This window comes from Onychostoma macrolepis, chromosome 11 (assembly GCF_012432095.1).
Source record: "Onychostoma macrolepis isolate SWU-2019 chromosome 11, ASM1243209v1, whole genome shotgun sequence".
In the NCBI taxonomy this organism is placed as follows: domain Eukaryota; kingdom Metazoa; phylum Chordata; class Actinopteri; order Cypriniformes; family Cyprinidae; genus Onychostoma; species Onychostoma macrolepis.
Genome location: NC_081165.1, coordinates 9,785,699 through 9,800,253, shown reverse-complemented (window position 1 = coordinate 9,800,253; position 14,555 = coordinate 9,785,699). Strand labels below are relative to the sequence as shown.

General features: G+C 34.6%; 1 protein-coding gene across 6 annotated transcripts in view; it reads left to right on the top strand.

Moving 5' to 3' along the window:
- Positions 1–14,555, top strand: part of epha8 (eph receptor A8) — a 184,595-nt gene that overhangs the window by 33,308 nt on the left and 136,732 nt on the right. For 2 of the 6 annotated variants that reach the window (XM_058790809.1, XM_058790807.1), the window contains exons 1-4: positions 5,751–5,807; positions 9,263–9,969; positions 10,669–10,733; positions 12,189–12,345. The gene's annotated coding sequence lies outside the window, so the exon portion shown is untranslated. Of the gene's footprint in view, positions 1–5,723; positions 5,808–9,257; positions 9,970–10,668; positions 10,734–12,188; positions 12,346–14,555 lie in introns of those variants that run through there. The other 4 variants (XM_058790812.1, XM_058790811.1, XM_058790810.1 and 1 more) reach the window with 4 other exon arrangements.

Sequence of the window (14,555 nt, the reverse complement as noted above, 5' to 3'; positions counted from 1 at the left end):
CCAGAATTTATACTGTAGGGATGGTCATTTATTCAAACTCAAATGTAGATATTCTAATATTTTGAGATACTGATTTTTGACTTTCATGAGCTGTAAGCTCTAATCATCAAAATTAAAAGAAATAAACATTTGAAATATATCAGTCTGTGTGTAATGAATGAATATAATATACAAGTTTCACTTTTTGAATGGAATTAGTGAAATAAATCAACTTTTTGATGATATTCTAATTATATGACCAGCACCTGTGTATGTGTGTGTGTGTGTATATATATATATATATATATATATATATATATATATATATATAACAGTGTATACATACTGTGTGTGTGTATTTTGGATGCATAAAATTGATTAAAAGTGACAGTAGGCATCAGTGTGTCAGAAAGGCGTCACTTTCAATCCTGTACAAAAAGTATATCAAAGTCTTTTCAACATTGATAATAATAAATGTTTGTTGAGCAGCAAATGATCATATTAGAATGATTTCTGAATGAACGTGACACTGAAGACTGGAGTAATGATGCTGAAAATTCAGCTTTTCATCACAGAAATAAATTACATTTTAAAATGCATTCAAATAGTAAATGCTTATTTTAAATGGCAACAATATTTCCCAATATTGCTATTTTTACTGTATTTTTGATCAAATAAATGCTGCCTTGGTGAGCATTCATAAACATTAAAAAAATCTTACTAACCCAAACTTTTGAATGGTAATGTATATGAACATGTTCCATAAAATTTCACAGCCAGAAAGTGTCCAAAACCTTTTAGCTTTAATTTTAACAATATATTTATTACTTATTAATTCTTAATTCAATACTAAATTACATTTATGAAAATATTTTGATTAAAAAGTGCAGAATTTCTCTAAAATGTCACATTTTTTGATGTTTTGTTATATACAAACTTTGGGACCATGTGTATGTTTGTTTTTATAAATGGAATAGATTCATATAGCGCAATTACTTCAGTGACACTTTTATTGTTTTTTTGTGAAGCCTGAAAGCATCTTCTTCCATTCGTTGTTTTTGCATGAAAAACAGATTATTATTTCAAATTTCTCCTTTTGTGTTCCACAAAAGAAAGTAAGTCCAAATGGGATAGAAATGACATGAGGGTGCGTCAACGATGACACAATTTTCTTTCTGAATGAACTATTTGTTCATCTGTAAGACAGTATTTATTGTGTGAATCATTCCGTTGCATCAGTGATGTTATGGCAAGAAATTCTGTCATAAATCTTACCAACACCTGAGCTATATATAAATGTGGCAACAACCCAAAGAAAGTGTGGTTATTAGATTCATAAACATGCTCGTGACAGTCAAATGCTGGTAAGAGATTCTGTAAGAATCCATAAATAACTCCCGAGAAGTGCGCAGGAGGCGGACTGATGGAGATAATGAATGTGCAGGAGGAAACCGTAAACACTGCTAAAAATGCCAAACGTCAGTATCACACTGCTGACTTTTTATTGGGAAAACAGGGGGCAGGTGGGGCATGGGTGGAGGGGTTTGATATGAAAATGATTACAGGACCATCAGCTCATATGCAAACTATGAGCTACAAATCTGAGCCTCTTAGGTACAGCCACAGATTTCCTCAAGTTTAAATTAAAGGACTGTTCTGAGTTCAGTATGGAAAGTAATTGATTTTTTTTCTCAGTTCATAAAAAACAGCACAAATTCAGTGTACAATAATGCACTTACAGCAAAAATGATGCAAGACGTAGTGTTAATAATAGTTGCACGATTAGCAGCGGCTCTTTTTCTGCAATAATCATGAGAAGTGTTTGTCTTGTTCCTGATTCACAGTCTCCAGTTTTTGATCATTTTATTGCCTAATTTAGCAATTTTTCTTGAAGGGAAATAGCAGATAACAATGCTTTGCCATTTCACACTTCATTCCAGCCCAGATGAGAATAATATCTAATACAATTTTACCACTTTCACACTTTTACCACAAAATCATGCTGTTCACAGAAATCTCCTTAATGCTTTTGGCACAAATTGTAAAGCTTGTTAAATTAAGAACAATAAGATATAGCGAGAGAGAGAGGGTTTAAAGTCAGATTTATTTTTTATTTTTTTAAAGAAATCTCTTATACTCACCAAGGCTGCATTTATTTGATCAAAAATACAGTATGAACAGTAATATTGTGAAATATTATAAAATGATTTAAATAGCTATTTTCTATTTACTGTATTTTAAAATGTAATTTATTCCTGCCATTACTCCACTCTTCATTGTCACATGATCTTTCAGAAATCATTCGAATATGCTGATTTGCTGCTCAAAAAACATTCATCATTATTATTGTTATATTGCAAACAGTTGTGCAGCTTTGTAGTTGTGCAAAAGAACAGTATTTATTATATATATATATATATATATATATATATATATATATATATATATATATATATATATGTTACATGATAAATTAGAAATGTCTTTTCTGTCACTTTTGAATTATTTAATGGATCCTTGCTTAATAAACATTTATTTCGTAATAGGTTTTGCATCTGAAGTCTTTATATATGTGTGTGTGTGTGTGTGTGTGTGTGTGTGTGTGTATGTATGAACTTTTCAAATGCAAAAAGAGATTTTTCTGATAATTTTTTTTTAATTAGCATTTTTATCAGGCTCCTGTGTTTGCATTCAGTACTTTCACTTTAATGGCAAATTAAAGGTTATTAGTCATTGAATACACTATTTTCAAAAATATCCAATGATATTTTCACAGGAGCCTGATAAAAAAGCTCATTTGAAAGAAAAAAACTCAGACAGACAGTTTTTGCATCTGAAGTCTTCATATATGTATATATATGACCCTAAACGTTTGAATGGTATCATGTTTCAGTTGTGTCTCCAGTAGGTTAAATTCATTCCAATGCCCAGTGTAGCTGCCAGCATCAAACTGGGGAGGGTGAGTAAGTTTACTACTGTTTTGATTGTTGGACGAGTAGATAAGTTTGCCTCAGTCGTAACATAGATCTAAAGGGGCACTTGAGTGAACGCGCGTGCAGCACTTAAGAGGCAATTATCCATCAATGTGCCCTGGTCCCCATTCGAGCATGGTGCTCATCCTTTTTTAATGCCGCTGAATGGAGCACGTGGTCTCCATCACAGCAGGGGGCTTCTGGGCAAGTCACGGAAGCCCCGGCTCAGAGCAGTAAGGCTGTGCTCTGGTGTCTCACGCCACTCGCACGCACGCACACGCGCACACACACACACGCACACACTGCTCTTGCTCTAGTTCTCCTAGACAGACTCATTTCACCAGCCTGATGCACTGAACTACTTTTGAGGATAACCATCCATGTATATGTATGCATCACATGTATAAAAGATCAGGAATTTCCTTGCTCTCAAAGACTCACAATAGACCTTGATGCAATTTACTTTCTTTAATTTTTTATGAAATTAAAGAAATTTCTTTTTAGGTGACGTCATCGATCCCAGACGTCACCCATGTAACCGCTTTTTATCTTGCCTTATTTGTTTATACATCAAATTACAAAGTAAAATTGCATTGTTTCTCCTAAAATTCCTTTGGACAAAGACAACTATACATGAATTACATGCAATTTGTATATACAGTAAGAGTATAGCTATGAAAACTATGTGGAGAGCAGCTAAGATGACTTTCAATTAGCATCGCTTGGGTTCCTTCAGGAAAAACAACTCTGTGACCAACAAAAGTTTATGATTCTTATACATTTTGTTCATCATGATTATCTTCACAAATGAACACAGCTTTTATTGTTTTTTGTAGGTTAAATACGATCACCAGAAGTAAAAAAAAAAAAAAAAAAACTACAACACGATCGCATGACTTCAACCACCATTAAGCTTCCGACAGTAGTTTTATTTATAAAACATATTCCCTGAAAGTTTGAGGTAGAATAGTTTGCACAGTTATGAAAACAATGCTTTTTTAACCAAAAACCCATTCAAAAAGCCCCCCCTCCCCTTTATTTTTGGTTTTTGCCAACAAATGTTTTCAAAATTTGGTAAATTGGTGTGAGATATCATTGAGGTCTTGTCTGAAACTCTTCGGAGGGTCTGTTTTGAGAATCGAGAGAATCTCAGTGCTGTTTAGAGGGAACAACTGAGATATGTATTGAAAAAGTGGTCGTTTGTGACTTTTCTCTTCAGCAGACATCTTTCTCTCGCTCTCTCGCATGCAGACATGCAACAATGTCTTGTGGGATCTGTCCTCAACAGTGGAGGCAACAGTCGCTCCCTTCCTGTTTACCCACAACTAGTCTTAAGCCTTTTATCTGTCCTTGTACTGTCTATTGTGTGAGAGCAGAATTAGTGCCTATTTAACAATGCATCATCTCAGACACACATTTCCATTATGTGTCCTGATTACATTGGGGGTGGCAGTCTCATTCTGGACTTATTTATAGCTGATTATCACTAGAGAGTCAGTGTAAATACTTCAAATCCAAAATAACAACTCTTCTGTCAGAGATTATGCGTTCAAATGTCTCTTATGAGCTCTGATAGCAGATACTGATTATTATTGCTCTAAAATCCATCAACGACCTTGGTGGAAGAAGTTTATTGATACAACTAATATTAATAAATGTAATTATTTATGGGGCATTAGTGTGTTTGATCATATAATAGTCGGATTTTTAGATGTTTCTCCAAAAATTCAGTTGGAAGAAATAAAATTAGACACAAATGAGTGAGTTGTTGATATAGAGTGTAGAGCGTTAATATGAATTTGCATCTCAGATCATTTTGTCTTGGGAAAATTTGATGAGAAAAGTTAAAGCTTATATGTATAAAAGCTTATTTCTTATTTCTGAGTAAAATGTAATATGATAATAATTGAGATAAATTCTCATATCTAATAAAATAGATAGGTTTAATATAAGAAAATTGCATTGTTAGAGAGTCAGAATTATGAGATTTTTTGATATACTCTGAGGCAAATGTTTGAGCACATATCTTTATATCTGTTCCCACTATTTTGTGAAACAACAACCAAAAAACAAAACAAAACAATAAACCACAAAAGGCTGTTTTAAAGTGATTTTAGCATGGTTAGAGTTCATGCCTAACAACACCCCTTAAAATGGTTAAACCATACATGGAGCCCCTCCCGATAGATAGATAGATAGATAGATAGATAGATAGATAGATAGATTCAATGAATGATGGCAACATCTAATATACAGTAAATGGTTTTATTAAAGTCAAAAATATTGTTCAACATCACTTTACCAATTTATATACAGTAGTCAACATTTTAAGTGGATCAAAACTTTTCATCAAAGTTGTCCTAAAACCTAAAACCAAAATGCATTCTTGTCTTCGGACAACTTTCAATCAAATGTTGACTACTGTACATCAAAGTATACCAACAATGGGTTAAATCAGGTAGAAATGGCTCTTTTAGGTAATAGCTGCTGATTACAGTGTGCTATCCTGTGGCGTATTGCTTTATTATAAAGTGCTGGGATGTTAAAGACAGGAACAGAGAGAAATATTACCGGTAAAAAGTGAATTTCACAGTTGTCTCCAAGTCTTCATTTGATGATTATTTAATACATCAATCCTGATTCAGGTCTGTTGCAGTTTGACTTCTACTTTGAGTCTCTTTCTTTTGTCATGCATAACTTTGTGTTAATATTCTGGCTCATGTTCCACAAAAGAAGAACGGCAGATATTTTTCATGTCTTGCTCATGATTAGGTGCTGACTCTGATATAATGATGACGACGTACATCTTGCACGTTCGTCTTCCACAGCTACTGCGGCTCCGCTGGGACGCGTCAGGTACCGCTGGGATTTCCTCCATACTCTCAGCACGGCTATTTGTGCTACACCTTGTTAGAACGAGGCAGAAAGTGCAAGAAAAATGTGGGGTTTGAGGAGGGCCGGGGAGGAGTAAACTATAAAAAGAATCCGTCACTACTGTATTCAGGCTGGGCGCAGGAATAGCTAGCAAACGCTATTGGTAAACAGCTTGTCGGTTAAGGTTCACATAACATGATTACCGAAGCGAAAATGACACAAAACTTAATTTTGCTCAAATGGGGACACTTTCTCCTTCAAAACTAGGCATGAGGCAGAAACTACAAAAATAAACTGACTTCAACTAACTAACTTTTAATAGGGCTTCACACTGCAATTCAAAATCTCATCAAGAAGGCTTAAAGGGTTACTCCACCCCAAAATGAAAACGTTGTCATTAATCACTTATGTCATTCCAAACCCGTAAAAGCTACGTTCGTCTTCAGAACACAAGACAAGACGGGGGGGGGATAAAACCATCACAGAAAATTTTAATGGTTTCCACTACAAATACCAGTACAAACCATCAACTTTTAACCATTAAAAAATGGTTTTCTGTAGTGTGTTTTGGGACATATTCCATTAGGATTTATTAGTTTCAACAAGCCACCAATAGAAGGCCACCAATTACCAGTAGAGACAAACAGAGTCCATTACAGTTTCCATTAAAACCAGTACAAGTCCCATTATAACCAGTAAAACAATTACAAATTTTGTAATGGTGTCTATTGTTTTGTTTTTTTTCAGCAGGGGTGTTATTTTTAATTTTTTAATTCTATATGTCCCTAAAATATATCATGAAATATCTTGATTCTCAAATATGTGTAAGTAAATGCATTTTGCACCTTTATAGATTGTTATTTGATCTATAATGGGCGATAGGCAAAGTAGCCTAATACTGTAATCTATTAACCTACGCATAAAAGCCCGTCTTTTTTTCGTAAGTCAAGTTTGTTGACAGGGGGGCACTAGAACCGCCCCTGGGTGGAGGAACCCTTTAACATGCGGGTCAAATGCAACAAACACAGCATGAGCCGTGTTGTCTGATTCACAAACAAATTATTCTTATGAATAATTCTTATGATTAATAATATTCTTATGGAGTCAGTCGCAACGATTTGTGAAATAGCATTGAACTAGCTCATTTTTTAGTGGTTTGAATCAGATTCAATTAGTCAGTGAATCGTTCAGAGTGATTCACAACCGACTCCCACACTGATCCGTGAGTCATTTTCAGTTAGGTCTGATTCTAAATGAGCCGTGAAAAAGGTTTGTACTGATATTATCATAGTTATATTGTAGTGTATTAACATATAGTTATTTTTACTTATAATTCAGTCTGAGACAAAAACTATTTATATATAAATAATTTCATATATGTATGATGGTATAGCCTATTATTTACTAAAATTAATATTATCAGTGTATATTAAAATATAGTTATTTTTGCTAATAATTTAATGAACAATTAATAATATATAATTTTATATATTTAATATATTTAGTTTTAATATATAATATTGCTTAATTAACTTTTAATCATTGAACTGAATCATTACTTATCAATTATTATTTAATATATTTATGTAATGTATATATTTAATAATTGTACAGAACAATTTGTGGAACAGCCCTGAATCATTCAAAGTGAATCACAATTGACTTCCTCAATCATTGTCGAGGAGTCATTTTTCGGTTATGTCCGATTCTAAATGAGCTGTGAATCTTATGTATATTTGTGTATTATGTATATAAGTTGTGATTAAAGATACATAATCACAACTGAGTTTTGTTGCATTGTTTAATATATATTGTATATAATTATACAAATTATTAATGATTCTAAGTTCTTATAAAGATCTCTCTTTTCAAAGCAGGCGGTAATATTCTTATGAAACCAAATGATTCAGAGCGTGTATAGAGGTGTGAAAAAATTTTTTTAACGATAATTTCATGATTTAAATATGTATTGATCAGCACTATGGTTTTTCACTGAAATACCTTGTGCTAAATTGGCGCAAATGGTTTAGTGACTTCTCCTCTTTCTTAACTTCATGGAGCTGGACCGTACGTAACAAAGTTAATAACAGGACAAGAGGGCTCTCAGGTTTAATTAAGAGGGAGCTATCTCTGCCCACACATCTTTAAAAATAGATTTCACATCCACCGTAACCTCAAGGTTTCTCTGGTTAATATGCCAAAGCGTTATCAGATCAAAGAAAGAGAACTAGAAAGGCAAAAAACAGTTGGCTGACCTGGACGAGACAGTCATTAGAGGAGCTCGGTGAGTCCAAGCTTTCTGTTCACAGTCTTTGCTGATGCTGACAATTCCAGTACAGGCCACATATACAGGAAGAAATGAATGAAACCATATCATCTGTAGGAACGTTTTTGCTTTAGAGGGGAGCAGAATGAACAAAATCTTATAATATGAGTAGTTTTTTTAAATCATTGTATGTTCAGATAATTAATATATAAAATAATGTATTTCATATATGTAATATAAAATAATTCAATGAACAATTGTATGATACACGCACACACACCCCTCATACTTATATATTTATATATCAATATCAAATGAAAGACATCTTTACATGATGTAACACTTGAATTTAAAAGAAAAATGCGAAAGATTAAAAGTAATATCATTGTAAAAGTATTATAATTGTATATTAAATTATAGTTATGTTCACTTATAATTCAATGAAAAATATTTATATATAAGTAATTTATATCATATTTGTATTAAATATGTATATGTTAAATAGTATTGAATTAACAATTTATTGACTAGATGTAATTAGTTATTTTATTATTTTAAACACTTATATAATGTGCATATATATTTAATAATTTCATATATTTATATATATGTTTGGTTAATGCCTACTTTTTATTTTATTTTATTTTATTTTATTTTATTTTATTTTATTTTATTTTATTTTATTTTATTTTATTTTATTTTATTTTATTTTATTTTATTTTATTTTATTTTATTTTATTTTATTTTATTTTATTTTATTTTATTTTATTTTATTTTATTTTAAAGCTTGATAGACATCCACAAATCCAAGGAAAAAACAAAACCACAAATTCAAAACAAAAATGTAAAACATTAAAATTAATATTATCCCTGTAAATTCAAATTCAATGAAAAATTATCAATATATAAATAGTTATTAATAGTAATATTATATATTTCATTTTATATTTATAATTTTATATATTTATATATAATCAACATATCCAAAAGTCATATTAATTAAAAAAAAAAAAACTTTAGATTTATGTAACACCTGAATTCAAAACAAAAATGCAGAATATTAAAATTAATATTATACTAGTCTAAATTCAGAATTGATTGTCGACTGTAAACAACAATTCAGTTTGACATTGTACATCAATAACATGTTTATCCTTTTGTTTCTTTGCAGATCTCACATTTTTATAGTCCACTGCTGGCTACATGGACCTTTTTTACCGGCTGAAACATTTCGACAATCACACAGTACTGTGTACATTATCATTTATGTATGTATTATATTATATAGCACTACTTGAATGTTGTAACGAGATGCTGAATTATGAGCAATGATGAGATTGAATGACATATGTGATACTCTGCTTTGACTATAATTACAATTCCGCATGACACGACGAGCCAATATAAAGCTAAAAATCGCACCCGCTCGCTCACTCGCTCTCTCCCATCTGTCAGGCGCGTTCGTAATGCATCAGGGCATAACTCCATCTCCATAGCAGACAGACTGAGCGCGCGGCACATAGACATCTTAATGTTTCCGAGAGCCTCCCGTCCCCCCGTAGAGTTTCCCCCTCCACACACCACTCAATCCACAGTTAAGATATCTTGTTAGTAGATAACAAGCAGTCTCTGCTGGGATTTCGATAGGCACACTTTTATTCCACCAGAGGATGTCTTTCCGGGCTGCATGAAGTGTGGAAGGAAAGAAAGCGGGGAAAAAATAAAAAGAGCTTGCTGTCAATTATCTTCCCTCCACCAAGCTCCAGGAGAAAGGGAGCGGGTAATGTTGGGTCCTGAGCTGCGGGCTGTCCATCAAGGCCCGACTCACGCCAACTCTGCCAGGCCTGAAAAATGGATGGGAGCAGAGAGCGGCAAAAGGTACAGTGAGTCACAGAGACGCTGGGAGAAAAAAGAGCCTGTCCTTTTGACTTGTGTTAAAGGTGTCTGTGTCCACAGCTGTTATAGCAGACCACACTGCAACCCACTGCTTAGAACTGGTGGTATAAATTTACTTACATTTGCGTAGATGATGTTCATAACTTAAACTTTGCACTGTTTATGTGCATTGTTGATACTTTAAATAATGTGGTTTGTTGAGAAGTCTGTTATTTTTTCAACATCAAAGCCACACTGTTAAATTTCTACAAACATATTTTTGTTTTGTAATCTTTAATGTAATCTTCAATTTGAAGTGTTCCATTTATTGAGACAAAATGGTATAGAATTGAAAATATTGACAAAGAATGATTATTTTACATATTATATTTTTTTTGTTTACTAATAATTACTTTTTTTAAAGTTAAATCCACACTGTTAAAATACTCTTCTGTTTTATATTTTTAATGTGAACCTTTTACTCAAATACACAAATAAACTGCAAAATGTTCAAAATTAATTAATGTTATTATTTGAAAATGTATTTTAAATGATTAACAAATTAATAAAATTAAAGACAGCAAAGCAAGAATACATCATGCATAATTACATTAATATGAATATTGATATATTAATTTTAATACCTATAAAATAACTGGTGTGGATAATAGTTTACAGTTGTTTATTGTTTTTAATATACAGGTTGGACACAGTTCTGTTAAACTGTCAAAACAGATGAGCTGGTGAGCTATGGAAGGAAGCTTCTGGTAAGTTAAACAACATACTGATTTGAATAGATTTTTACTCCTGTTATTACCAGATTCACAATCAGGTAAATTATTTTGTATTTTGTATAGTTTGGGGTTAATGTTTGGCAGTTGAAAACCTCTGACTTACTGTTGAGGGGTAAAAAGTTTGGTTGAAACCCTATTACACAGTTCTTTCATGGCATGTTTTTGATCTTGGTCATCTTAAATCATTTAAAGTCTGTGCATTTAATTTGTAGTCTATCTAAAGTGGGTTTTGATAAATAATAAAAGATAAAAGATCAGGCAAGAGCAGAGAGCAATTTGGATCATGATAAAAAGCAATGCACGACACAAGAACTGCTTGTCATTTAATAATCAGACAAATGTGTTCATTTTCACTTTTCATAGAGCATGTTCACTTAAAATATGGGTATAGAAACAATTTTCACTCAGAAATCGAGTGCTGTAATACTTGTAAAACGTACTCCCATAATGTTTTTTTTTTTCTTTTACAACTTTAATTAATAATCAGTGCATATAACTTTCCAGGTTCTAAAGAATGTGAGAATTGACTTATTACTTATTTATTTAGCAATTTTGTTTTTTCACGGCATGTTGAAAACCGCAAAAATACATTTGACTTGATGTTTTCCCGACTGCAATTTTTCCACCGCCTCTAAGTTTTTCCTGGCCAATTATTATTCTGAAACGAATCCAGCAGTCCGTCAGGTGCCAAATGACCGAAATGTGAACCCGATTCATTACTGATACTGCATCTAAAATTAAGCAACTGCTTATAGGCTTTATAATAAGAGGGCAACAGTGAACGCTTTGCTTTTGTGCATACTGACTCCCAAGAGCACTGCAGTATCAATGCTGTACAAACCAATTAATTCATACGGAATCTCTCTGAGAATTTATGGACTAGGATGACTTCATCATTGCTTATAATTACTTTCATAGCCCTTGGGTTACTTCTAAATGAGCTAAAACCAGAGAAAATAAAGTACTGTGTGTCAGCCGGGGACAGGAAAGATGTACTGTCTTACACGGCTAAGCTGAACAGGTCCTAATAGCGAAGTAGCATTAAAGCGCTAATGCATGGATTTGGAAACTTTACGCTGCCCCTGTCAAAACAAAACCGGAGGCAATCAGTCTACCGGTGTCCAATTTCGTGCACAACACTTCATTGAGGTGTTTAATGTATGCTGCCGACTCTATGGATCATGTCAGTTGCGTCTATAAGCTGAACGTAGCATATGTTAGCAGGCATGCTAAGCCCAGACTTATTTTTTTCCTCGCCCAAGGGTCGGTTCCTGAGATTCTCAATATGCTGTGGAAGAACAGATTTGATTTAAAGACTTGCCTTTTAATTCATGAAGTGGAAAAAACACATTGCCCTCGAGATAACAGAGGACATAGACCAAGAAACACTGTTTCCCTTCAAATTGAATGTCGTCTGTTTTAACACAGTTGTCCTCTTCGACAAACTTTTGGCTTCTGGCTACAAAAAGACAATACAAACAAGATTACAAGACGGAGCCTGGCTTTGAATCCTCTGAAGTTGACACGGAACCTTTCCCGACTTCCCTCAAGGTTCAGACGACACATTGACGGCGAAATAGAGCTGGTGGGTTAATTATTGCATCGAGCAGATGTTAAACTTTCGTGCTCTGGGTTTTATATAATTCTTTTTTATCTCACGAATCCCTGTAGTGTAATTACAGCGGTAAAAGCGTTTACTCATTAGCATAGTTATGCAATCTGAACTAATGAACTGTGCTGGAATCACATTGAAAGGGAGAGCATATGCACTTCTGATGACGTGCTTCTAGTTTTGTAAGACATTACAGATGCTCACGTATTCGTGCAGAAACGGATTGAATCATTAGTAGTGTTCTCAGTTCACTCAACAAGAAATGCTCTCATTAATTACAGGTAGTAGTGACCGCGTCTGTCAAGCAACAAACTAAGCATTAAACAAGGTCTAAACTAGGGTATTTACCCTAAAGTGTGCATATAAGTTCTCTGAAGGTGCATTTTAAAGCGTACATCTTCAGGGCCGCTGCTGGCCAAATGGGTGCCCTAAGCAGAATTGTATTGTTGTGCCCGCTCCCCCAAATGTTATGGATGTAAAAAACACCTTTAGGGGTCAAAATAGAACTTTAATAAAATATAAAAGTAAATAAATAAATTGTTTTTAAATTGTATTATTTTCAAATGACAGTTGTAGCTCTAAACAGTTACTTATGGCTATAATTTTAGTAATACAGTTGTCTGATTGATTTTATGGTCTCAAGCATTCAAAAATCATGCAAAAGAAAATTAAGCAGTTTTACTACGATAAAATCATAGTTAATTTTTGTAAGGGTTGTGATGTCCACATGTGTTTGTTGAAGAAATTATAGAGGCTGTAGCATTTCTATTGTAAAAAGGTGGCCAAAAATGAAAGATTAATTGGATATTTGAATTAGCCTAAATATTTGGTCAATATTAAACAAGGACTTGATCATCCTGTAACTGTAACAATTACCAGGCCTTTGGTTATCTTTAGAGGCATTTGTAATAATATTACATTATGTATTTTAACAGTGTTATTCAGTGAAACCATATAATTATTGCCTCATTGTTTTATATAATGCATTTTAAGTAATTTTAAAGGCTGTTGTTGGCTTAGGTCTGGTTTTATAACCACAAACAAATATTGTCTTAATACTATCTTAATTCTTTGTAAACTATTATTTGAAGCAGCTTAACAAAACCATGGTTAAAACCATCCATGGCTACAAGAACTATGATTTTTAGTTTTATTCGTAGTAAAACCATGGCTAATTTTCGTAAGGGAACATGGAAACTCGGAGAGAATATTAGATGCGCTTAGCCTGCCTACTGCGTTCACCATATATATATTGTCACGGGGTGAGGAATCACACGACAAGGATTGTGTTGGAGTGGCCCCGAAGGGTGGATTTATTATAAGGGAAGGGTAGTGCAACAAGGGAAACAGTCTACGTGGGCGCTCCGGTGCGGTGAGTGCCTTCTTCCTTCTTCCCAGTGTAGCAAATCCGTGGGGTGCTCTGGTGAGGGGCTGGTCAGTCACACACTGCTGTCTGTTGGAAAAATGAGAGGGCGAGTTAGTGCTCAGTCTCGCACATGTGGCAGGGCTTGCGTGGCTTATGTAGCCGGCCTGTGATCAGCTGCAGCTGTGACCGATCAGCCTGGTCCTGTTGGTAACATGAGACAGTAGGGGAAAATTAGGGGGTGTGTGGGGAGTGATCCCTGGCAGACCTGTGAAAGCTGCCCAGATCCGAGAGAGGCCGTCAGCATTGGTGTTCGCGGCTCCAGCCCGGTGACGCACAACAAAGTGGAAGTCCTGGAGCGCGAGGAACCATCGTGTCACCCTGGCATTGGTGTCTTTAGCACGAGCCATCCATTGAAGGGGTGCGTGGTCGGTGACCAGGGTGAACTTCTGGCCAAGGAGGTAGTAGCGCAGCTCCAGGACTGCCCACTTAACGGCCAGGGCCTCCTTTTCTACCGTGGCGTAGTTTCTCTCGGCCGGGGTCAGCTTCCTGCTGATATAAATGACCGGATGCTCCTCACCTTCCTGGATTTGTGATAGGACGGCTCCCAGTCCCGTGTCGGAGGCATCCGTCTGCAGCCGGAAGGGGCAGCTAAAGTCCGGGGCTCGGAGGACTGGTGCCGAGGTGAGGGCCCCTTTCACCCTCTGGAAGGCTTCTTCCGTCGCTGGTGTCCATTGTATCTTCTCCAGCTGCCCCTTCCTGGTCAGGTCAGGGAGGCGGCTAAAGAGGAGAAGTTAGGGATTAAGCAATTAGCGATAGT